Raw genomic sequence first — 9,889 nt, forward strand, 5'->3', positions numbered from 1 at the left:
CAATGCAGAGCAAAAAGAGGGGGAAAAGAGTACCTTCTGGCATCCCTGTATTTTTAGCTGTGGTAATTGAATCTCTTTTTGGAAAGTGCATAATAATCTACAAAACACCGGTGTTTTCTTGTCTCACCTCCTCACAGCTGTTCTGATTCCCTATCTGCTTTTTTTGCTCAGTGGTATGTATTTAATTTTTCCTGGTGCCTACATGCTGTGTTTGGTAACAAGCCCAGATACCAACACATCATATCCCTTCCTCCCGTCTGCTCCATTCCCACTGACTCCCCCCATCTTCCCTCCACACTCTGCCTCCTAGATCCTCTCTGTTCACACACACACAGACAAACCTGACTCCCTACCTCAGCTTCTGCAGCTCTGACAAGCCCTCCATCTAGTCCATCCTTGCCACGGTTGGCCGAGACCCGTAAAAAATGGTGGCAAAGAATGAAGTTGACAGTATGCGAGCTCGGTTTTAATACTCCACCTCACCATGGCTGTCTGCAGAAATTGCTTCTACGAAGAGGAAAGCAAAGAGAGATTAGTATTGACATGTCACATCAGGGATAGCGGGTGGATATTCTAACAAGTGATGCTCTTTTTCCCCAGGTATATATGCAGTGAATGTCTGGTATTCTGCACATCCTGGAAACAGCTCTGCTTGCAGCTCTCTCTCTCTTTAGATAGAAGCAAGGAGGAGGGCAAGCTGCAGTATCAGGGCAGTATTTACAAGTCAATGACAGCCCATCCATGATGTCAACTCTTATCAGTGCTATCACAGGCAGAAAATGAGAGTCAAGAGCAAGATCAGCAAAGCCAGGTTGCTTTCCTTAGGACTGCTCCCTTCGTATCCAGAAAAAAAAAAAAAAAGTCATTTCTGGGACAATACTGCTGTAACTGCTTCCTGCCTAGCTGGAGAAGGAAAGCATTGGTTATGTCTGCATTCTCGGTTAGTGGGCAGGAGAGCAGCTTCAGAGGAGATCAACAAGACTATCATCTCTCTTAATTTCCCAGTCCCTCCAGATAATTTCCCACAGAAAGCAGGAGATCCGCTGTGATAAATCCTCAGGAAAAGGAGTGATAAAGGGGCAGCTGGCAGCCAGCAAAAAGGTATTAAAACCAGGCAGCTCCTCATTTCCATGTGGATTCTGTTTTGCTTGAGTTATCACTGAGGCCTGTGAGACTGTATGGATATCTGAACACCAGCAAAATCCTTCAGAAATATCCTGTCTTGGTGTACTGCTTTTCTTCCAGCTGTCCCCTGTGCTGCTAAGTTGCCTTGCCTTGTCTCTTGCGACCTCAGCTGGCTCTGTGGGATCCTTCTACCAGCTACAAGCCTTGAAACGGGGGCTTGAGGTGGTGTTTCAGCTCCAGCATGCCTGAACTACATTCCCTTCTCCTCACAAGCAGCATCTGTGGACCTTCTGCTGCCCGGGTCAGCCAGAGGTGAAGCTCTGCTTACAAACTCACCTGTCTTGAAGCACTTTCAGACATCATCTCCCAACAGTCATCACTAAGAAAGCCTTCCCCCATGGCTGACAAGGGGCGCTCTGAGCAGCCCTGTGCGGGCAGGTGAGGATGTAACACCCCTCGGTGTTCCCAGAATGTGAGGGGAAACCACACCTGACCCCACAGCCTGAAAGACATGGGGCTAACACAGTGATCACCAGGTGACGGATCACTGGACAGGTCACGGATCACCAGAGCTCTGCCTGCAACCCAAAGGCACCCCGCGCCCCTGCTCCTGCAGCCTGGGCAGCGGCACCACAGAGCCTCCTGCTGCTGCTGTTCCTCGGCTTCTGTGCTGGGGCTGGGGGTGCTGGAGGGAGCCAGGGGGAGCCAGGGGAACCCAGGCGGTCAAACTGCTGCTTATGCGGGCCTCTGCCACCTGCAGACCATGCAAACCTCAAAGCAAACCGACATTCTGACCCCAAAAAGGTTTCCAGCTTGGTGTGAGGGCAAGGGTTAACATCTTCTGGGGCAGAGGAGGTATCACAGGAAGGTGCTGGTAGGATATTAAAAATTATGTGTTCTTTTTCTTTTTCTTTTTTTTTTCCATTACTTAGCATTCAGTGAGGCTTTAAATGTCACCCATCTGCCACGATTCTGGCTGAGATTTGAGCACCGCTCTCTTATGACTGTTTTCTAAGATTTTATGTATAAATGATGGCCAGGAGGCAGAAACAACCTTCCGCCTGCCACCACAGAGAGGAGGGCATTTAACAAAATCCCTCTTTGCCTCCAGCTACAATTTTAGGGACTGTTTAAGCCTCTGGACAATCCCAGCACTAATGTAGTGGTGGAGATTGTATCTCTGGTTTCTGTCAACTAGAACAATCTTATCCAAGAAAGGTCCCCAAAATGCAAATCTATTAATGGTGTTATTTTAATGAAACCTACAGCAGATGCAAAAGCTGTCAGCTGATTAAATCACATTTAAGTTAGTGCTGTTGTCTGTAGAAGTAAATGTGACTCCAGCGTTCGTGGAACATGCATTTGGAAAAAATACCTGGCAAATCCAGCCATGGCAGTGGCAACCTGCAGCATGTCCAGGCTCCCATTGATGACTCACTACAAGATAGAGCTAAATGTACTTTTGCTGTAGCTCCAGCTATATCAGTACACCTACAACAGGGATAAACTGAAACTTTATTTTCAGTGTCACTTAAAAAAAAAAAATCAAACAAAAAATCAAACCAAAAAAAAATCCAAGCAAAAGTTTCTCTTACTTTAAAGCATTCTTCACAAGGCAACGGTCACTTTACTAGCCCCAAGTGTCTGCCCCATCCTCATTGCTTCAGTTCCCAAGAAGCTCACCAGCACAAGCAATGATTCACACACTTTCTGCGAAGCCTCCCATGTTGTCGAGGTTCTGACTAGTATCTTCCACTCCGCAGGACAGTGTTGCTCTTGTGCTGTGATGGGAAGCTGGAGGCTGACCAAAGCCCCATTAAATGGCGCAGCTGTTGGAGAGGCGCAGGCTCGGACGGCACCGCTGCGTAGCCTCCCTGTCTTGCAAGGATTTTTCCTCAGGGTTGACTGAGGTTCGGCACTGCCCCTTTGAACCAAGTTATTTGGTGAACTAAGTGAGCCAGACAAGTAATATGGTATGTGGGGGCATCCTTCTAAATTCAAGGGTATGATGTGACCCATCTGTTCTGACTATGCTTTAACTTCTGGTAGATCTCTGAAGAAAAAGGGCTGTTTTGTAAATACCAGTTTAATGTATCGCTTCAATTCTGGGGATGAAATCCTTGTCCTGAAAGAAAAGGACAGCCTTTGTTTAAGTGATTGACAAGGAATCCTCCTCTGTGTCATGCCTGGCCTTTTTCATGCTGAAAACTAATTACCTCAGAAATGCAGTAATGTAATCAAAGCTGCGTACTTATTTACTTAAAAGGACTGAGGCTCACATCTTCGATGTCCAAAAGAACAGCAGCGCAAATGCTTTTCAGTCACTGGGGATCTCAGCAGAAGAGCTTATCATAAATGGGTGTGTTTACATGTGCTTATGGACAAACATGAACCTAAAATACAAAGAAGGCTTGAGGGAGCAGTTTCATACAAAAAAAAATAGTAATACTTTTTAAAAAGAACAATACGAATTATTAATTAACAGGATAAACAAGATGAGATTACTTATTTGTTACTCATTCAGGTACAGAATAAAAAATGCCATTACCTTGTGAAGGGTCTTGTAGGTTTCTCCCTTTGAATTTATACCAGCTTGGGGGAAAGTCACCCAACTCCTTAGTGAGGCCTACTGCTCCCGCAGGAGCACTGTAGTGAGCTCAAGCATTAGTTACAACAAGCAAACAACCAAAAATGTGGGAATACACTGCATGTTGTGGTGAGTTTCCACAGCTCGCCTCATTTCCACGATAAGGAGTCGGATGCTGAGGGTGGCCCCGGAGGGGCATGGCGCACGGGGACAGTTGTGTCCCAGCTGCCAAAGGGCACATGGGGAAGTACCTCTGTCCTACAAGGTGGGGGACAGAAGGACAATGGCACTGCAGAAGGAGCTGGAATGGGCTTGAGGTGGGAAGCCATGGTTGTGGAGAGGTGAAAGCCTGCCCAGAGCGACCTGGAGGTACGGGTGAAGGAACAGCGTTGGACTGTTTGTGAGCACTGAGGTGACTCCTGGGCAGAGGCTGGGGAAGAAGCCAGAGAGGACATCTGAAGATGTTTGGGCAGGAAGCACTGAGGTAACCCCGAGCATGGACAGGGCAACAGTTATAGGTGAGATGATGAAGTACCTCCAAGGGGTCAACATCAGCATTCAGTCAGGAAATGCCGAGGTTCCTCAGGGAGCCACAGCACCGGCGTTTTGGCAGGTCACACCCTGCAGCAGTGTTTTGGTGGGAAAGGCTGAGGTACCTCAGCGAAGGGTGGTGTGGCATCATTTTGATGGGAAGCACAAAGATACCTCAGAAAGTGAGCAGCAGGAGGCGTGGAGGGAAGCGGTGAGACACCTCAGAAAAGACAGTGCCAGGAGTTTGGCAGTTAAAAGCTGAGGTAACTCGGAGAAGATGGCGACGCCGTTTTGGCAGGAAACCTGGCAGTTCCTCAGGAAGGGGAGAGCAGAAGGCCTTGGTGGGAAGCACTGGCAGACCTCGGAGAAGACAGCAGCAGCATTTTAGCGAGAAATGCTGAGGAAGTCGGAGAGGGCAGGCTAGGGTACGGCAGGAAATGCTGTGTTACCTCAGAAATGGGGACAGCAGGAGGTTTTACAGAAACACTGAGCTACTTCAGAGCGGGCAGCGTCGGTGTTTTGGCAGTTAACCCTGAGGTGACTTAGAGGAGGCAATGGTAACGCTTTGGTGGGAAACGCTGAGGTACCTCAGGGGAGGCTGTGGCTGTGTTCGCAGTTAGCGCTGAGGTACCTCAAAGCAGGCAGCTGAGGAGGGTTTGGGGGTGCTTCAGAGATGGCAGCTGTGGCAGGTTTGTGGGAAAAGCTGAGGCAGCTCAAAAAAAAAATAGCAGCAGGATGGCTGTGACAAAATGGTGAAGGGCCTGAGAAGATGGGACAGCATCCAGGTGAGGTGGAGTATAGCTGAGGGTGGCATTTCAGCAGGAAGGGTGGGAGACACAAAAGGGGAAACAAAGTACTCTACAACTGAAAGGATAAGTAAGACATGGTAACAATGTGAAGGCACCATATGACACAGAAAAAGATTAAACAGAAAAAAAGAGTAAGAATTTTAGTGAGAAAATTGAGGCAGATATGAATTATGACATGCTTTTGGCTTAGGTCATGGAGAAATATCGGCTCAGGTCATGGAAGAGCTTCTCTGGAACACTTGGTGCCCTTTCTTCCTTTGCATTGGCAACCTCCCTGTAAGCAGAGCTTGGGGCTTTGATGTTTCTTGCTGTCCTTTTGCCATGTTGCTCCTTTGGCTTCCTGGGGAGTGAGAACCATGTAATGTACCTGTACAGGGCCCTTCTGTTTGTGTCTGCTTTCCCTCAGATCTACTGTGGGGAGTAATCTTCATTAATGTCACAAATTGCTAATGGCAGAGGTAGCCGTGACTTCTTTCTCATCCATCATACAAATGATCCATTGTTGTTGTTGTTGTTGTTGTTTTTTTTTTCCTTCTTCTTTTGCCATGTAGACTATGGTTGGATTTTTCACAGCAAATCCATACACTTGTAAAGCAAAATTACCATCTCCTGGAAAGAAACAGAGAGATGTCCTTGAGATGTAAGCATTATATTTCAACTGTACAAGGAAACAATTAAGACAGTACATGCTTGCAATAAGTACAGTAGGATCAGTCTTCAGGATAATCTCTCAGGGACTAGACCTTAGGAAAAAAAGAAAGTGAACCAAACTGTGTGATGTTAACAAGACAGAAATATTATATTGCCCAAATCAGATTCAGCAAAACTAATTATATAGTCAGTCCTTGAAAGGCTAGTGAAAAAGGTCAGTTTTGTGTCAGACAAGGAGTAGAATTACATCCAGTAATTCAGATCTCATCAGCATAGTATCTGCACGTTGAAATGGCTATTGTGATGGCCCAGTCAGAGTACTGAGCCCTGGGTACAAATGTGAAATGTCTGTTTCTTTTCTCACTGTGATAATAGTTCTTCTCCATGCCTAGAAAATCTTTGTAGGTTATTAGTTGAGAACTATTTCTGAATTATGTAAAGCTACCAGACTGTCATTGCCCACTAACATGCTGCAAAACCAGTGGCAAATGTTGTAGAATTTAATCTTGTCATTGTTGCAGTGACATTGCAGCTGTGATGATCTGAGCTAAGGATATAAGAAAGGTTAGGAGTTGGAGGAAAACAATATAGTATATCAGGCCAGCTTACTTCATTGTGAAAAAACAGACTTATTTTAGGGAATCCAAGCTTTTGATTTTTTAGGGAGAAATTTTGCAGGGAGCATTTATGATCCCCAAAGCATGTCTGCTTTCCAATTATATTGGTTGGTCTAGTAAAATATGTTTTTCTATTGATAAATCTTAGGGGGATTTTGCCTTTTTTTTTTTCTATTTTTTTTTTTTTAATGTCAGTACTGTTTACCACATGGGACCTTTCCGTTTTATCCTATTTGGTTCTGTCATGACCAGCGGCCCTAAAGATTTCTAGCTGGTGGAGAGCTCAACAGAGAAATTTTTAGCAGATGCAGGTAACGCGGTGTGGGTTTAAGAGAACGATAGCACATAAAGCTATAAGTTATTCCTTACTAATATAATACTAGCAAGACCAGACTATTTAGCTGCTGTACATTGCCCAATAGAAAAGAAATGGTCATTCTCTGGTTCAGGGTATTGTAACTTTCTTCTGCATGCTCTCTTTCATACTCACCACACACCTGTTCTGCATGCCTGGGGGTAGCTAACAAAATCCCCACTGCCAGATATGCAGAGGTACACGAATGCACCGGAACTGTGTAATATTAGGGTAATGTTATGTTAGGAAAAAAAATCATCAGACATGTTATGAGCAGCTTAGGTTACATGTTGTAACAAGTGAACATATTGTGAATGGAAAACAGTGATGCTTACACTGCTGTGAGCCATGGTTTTCCTTTTTTTTTTTCAGAGCTCAGTAACAAGCACTTCTTTTTCCCATCTGTATTTTCTCCTGTGATAAAAAAGATGATTTTTATAGGCTTTATGGGAGGGCTTGTGATTCATCAGCCCTTCAGAGCCACAACCACCTCTAAACACTGTATTTATAAGCTTTGAAGATGAATATAACAGAGGAAATAAAAGTAATAATCCCAGAGTGGGTAACGCTTACACAGATTGGGAGGGGTTAAGAAGCAGGGCAAAGACCACAAAGGGGTTGTTGGGAGGGAGGAGAAAGAGAAAGAGGGGGAGCTGAGGACTGCACATCCTCTTGGAAGTGGGTGCTTTGTTCTGCTGTAGTCCAGATGCTCATAAATCGCCCAGCCTGGTGGAACAAGACCTGTCTAGAAGCAAGATGTTGCTTAATACAAGAGTGCTGCCACAAAAGTAAAACTTCAGGGTGGCTGGACTCACCCACACCATGCTTTTGGAGACTTAAACTGCCCAGCCTCTTCCATAGGCAAACTAAGAGATGATGGTGAAGTGAATAATGGTTTTCGCAGCACAGCTACAGACATGTCGTTTCTCTCCCCCCTTTATTTTCTTACCCACCTTGAGAGCTTTGCTGTGACACCAGTTCTGCACACAAGGACGACTGAACCTTAACAGCATAACCATGAGCACAAGCTACTCTTGGCATCACTCAGATGTGTGGCTTTCCCTTTTGTTCACCCCTACCCCACCCTTCTGGGTGTCTGGCGAGGTGTCAGTTGCGCTGGTATCCCCGGGTATCCCTCACTGAAAACGCTGAGCCCTTAAAAAAACTCCCTGCTGCCAAGATCTGCATTTCTAGCTCGGCTCTCTTCTGAAGTGGGGGGAAAAATGAAAGAAGAGGAAAAAAAAAGACCGAGTCGGTTTTTGGCAGCGCTCCTCTCACAGAAGAGCATTCCACACTTTCACATGAAAGAGATTTTTAGCAAACCAGAGCAAAGAGTCAAAATGACAAACACAAACAATTACAAAAAACTGCCACGCTCAGTAGTTTTTCTGACTGCTGCTAGTGGCTTAGTAAGAGTTTGGTTTGTTGCCTAATCTTGAGCTCAGAAAAAGACAGTTCATCTATAAGTTTACAGTGCTATTGGCCCGGCTACAGAGGATAAGATTTCCCTGAAGTCTTTGCCCAAGGCCTGATGATGACTCCAAAAATAACAAGTCGCCTTGAGGTTGGAAATTTTGGTTCAGAGAGATTTTGTTCATGTTCCGTAAACGATACACAAATATTCATCCAAGTGGATGGAAAATGCTTAGAAGCTACATAACGTAGCGAACAAGACCGGTCCTGAGATGGAAATAATTTGCTTAATTCTTTGCAGCACTGCTGTCACTCGCAGCCATCTGTTCGCTGGGACTCCGCTGATAATCTACGAAGCAGCTTGGGAGATGAAACCCTCCGACAGCCGAGATCACAAGGAGTTCAGATTGCTTTACAGTAGGGCAGGAAGTGGGTGGGGGAAAGGGAGGAAAGGATGAAATGTACAGCTCATACTCTGTTGGCTTCAGGATGAAAGCTTTCTCAAAAAAAAAATAAAAATGTTAATTTCATATTTCCTCCATGAGAAATGGTGTCAAAGACGTGAAGCAGCAGCCAGAGGTGTTCCATGAGCCCTGTCGTGTTCATTACACGGCAGCTTGCAACTTCAGTCCAAGAGGTCTTCTCTAAACCTGTGGGTTTGCCACCACCCAGTAGCCTGCTTGGGATGCTCAGAAGCCAGTTTTCCAGTGGTGGCTACCAAAAAACAGAGCGAGAAGCAGCAGAAATGGATTTCCCACTCATGTAGGGAGCGATGTGCTCCTGCAGGGAACACCAAAACGCTGCCACTACGATTTGGTGGCGTGCCGAGCTATGCAGCCCCAGCGATATCTGTAGCTGTGTTGCCTTTTACCTTCAATGTGTGTACTTTCTTCTTAGTAGCTCTTTGCAGACTAAAAGAAGGGCATCGTGCTTTTTCTTTATGCTCCTCGCTGTCTGGTCGTGCAGCGCTTCAGGTGTGCAAAAAGGACATCTCTCTGTTGCGTGCACTGCTGATGTGAAAGAGTAGCCAAGCCTAGCATTCAACTCATGGAAAAAGTCTGCAGTCAGTACATACAGAACAGGAACCGAGAAAATCTCGTATTAGGCTGTTCCTCCAGACTGTGGGTTGAAAAACCCGGGAGGTTTTAATTTACCTCTAGGTTAGTACCTTTATTGTCACACTGGGAGAGCTGCACTGCCGCAGTTGTTACCATAAACGTGTTCGCATATCTCCAAGTCCCACCTCTGCGTATGAATGACATGGAAAAACACTTGAAATCCATCTAATCAAATGGTCACAGGCAATGATAACCCGCAGGCGGCTGAGACAGGACTGAAAAAAAAACGGAAACCACATTTGTTAGTGCTGATACAGCGCTCACTGTGCTGCTGCCAGCTGCACGCTGACATGTCACGCCTTGGGAGCCCTGGTGGCCAGGACTCCCCACGGGCTCGGGGGTCCAGCCGGGCAGAACGACTTACGGACAGACCCGGCACTCCTTTGGGAAAACACGCGCTGAGGGGCTGCTGCAGCCACGCTCCGGTGAGGAAACGACCAGACGCTGCTGGAATTTGTGAAGAAAAAGGAAAGTGCCTGTGAAGTGCCACGCACTTCGCAGCCAGGCTCAGCGCACCCCCCTGACAGGGATTTCTGCACACCGAGCCTCGGTGTCCTGCACGACCAACCTCACCCAGGCAGCCCTGGGACGGCCTCGCTGCGACCACACGTTATTGGCAGTAATTTAGCTGTGAAATGGGTTTCTTGAGACACGAAGGGATGGGTAACACTCCCCCTTCCCCA

The sequence above is a fragment of the Anser anser genome (assembly GCF_964211835.1).
Source record: "Anser anser genome assembly, chromosome: 7".
Lineage (NCBI taxonomy): Eukaryota > Metazoa > Chordata > Aves > Anseriformes > Anatidae > Anser > Anser anser.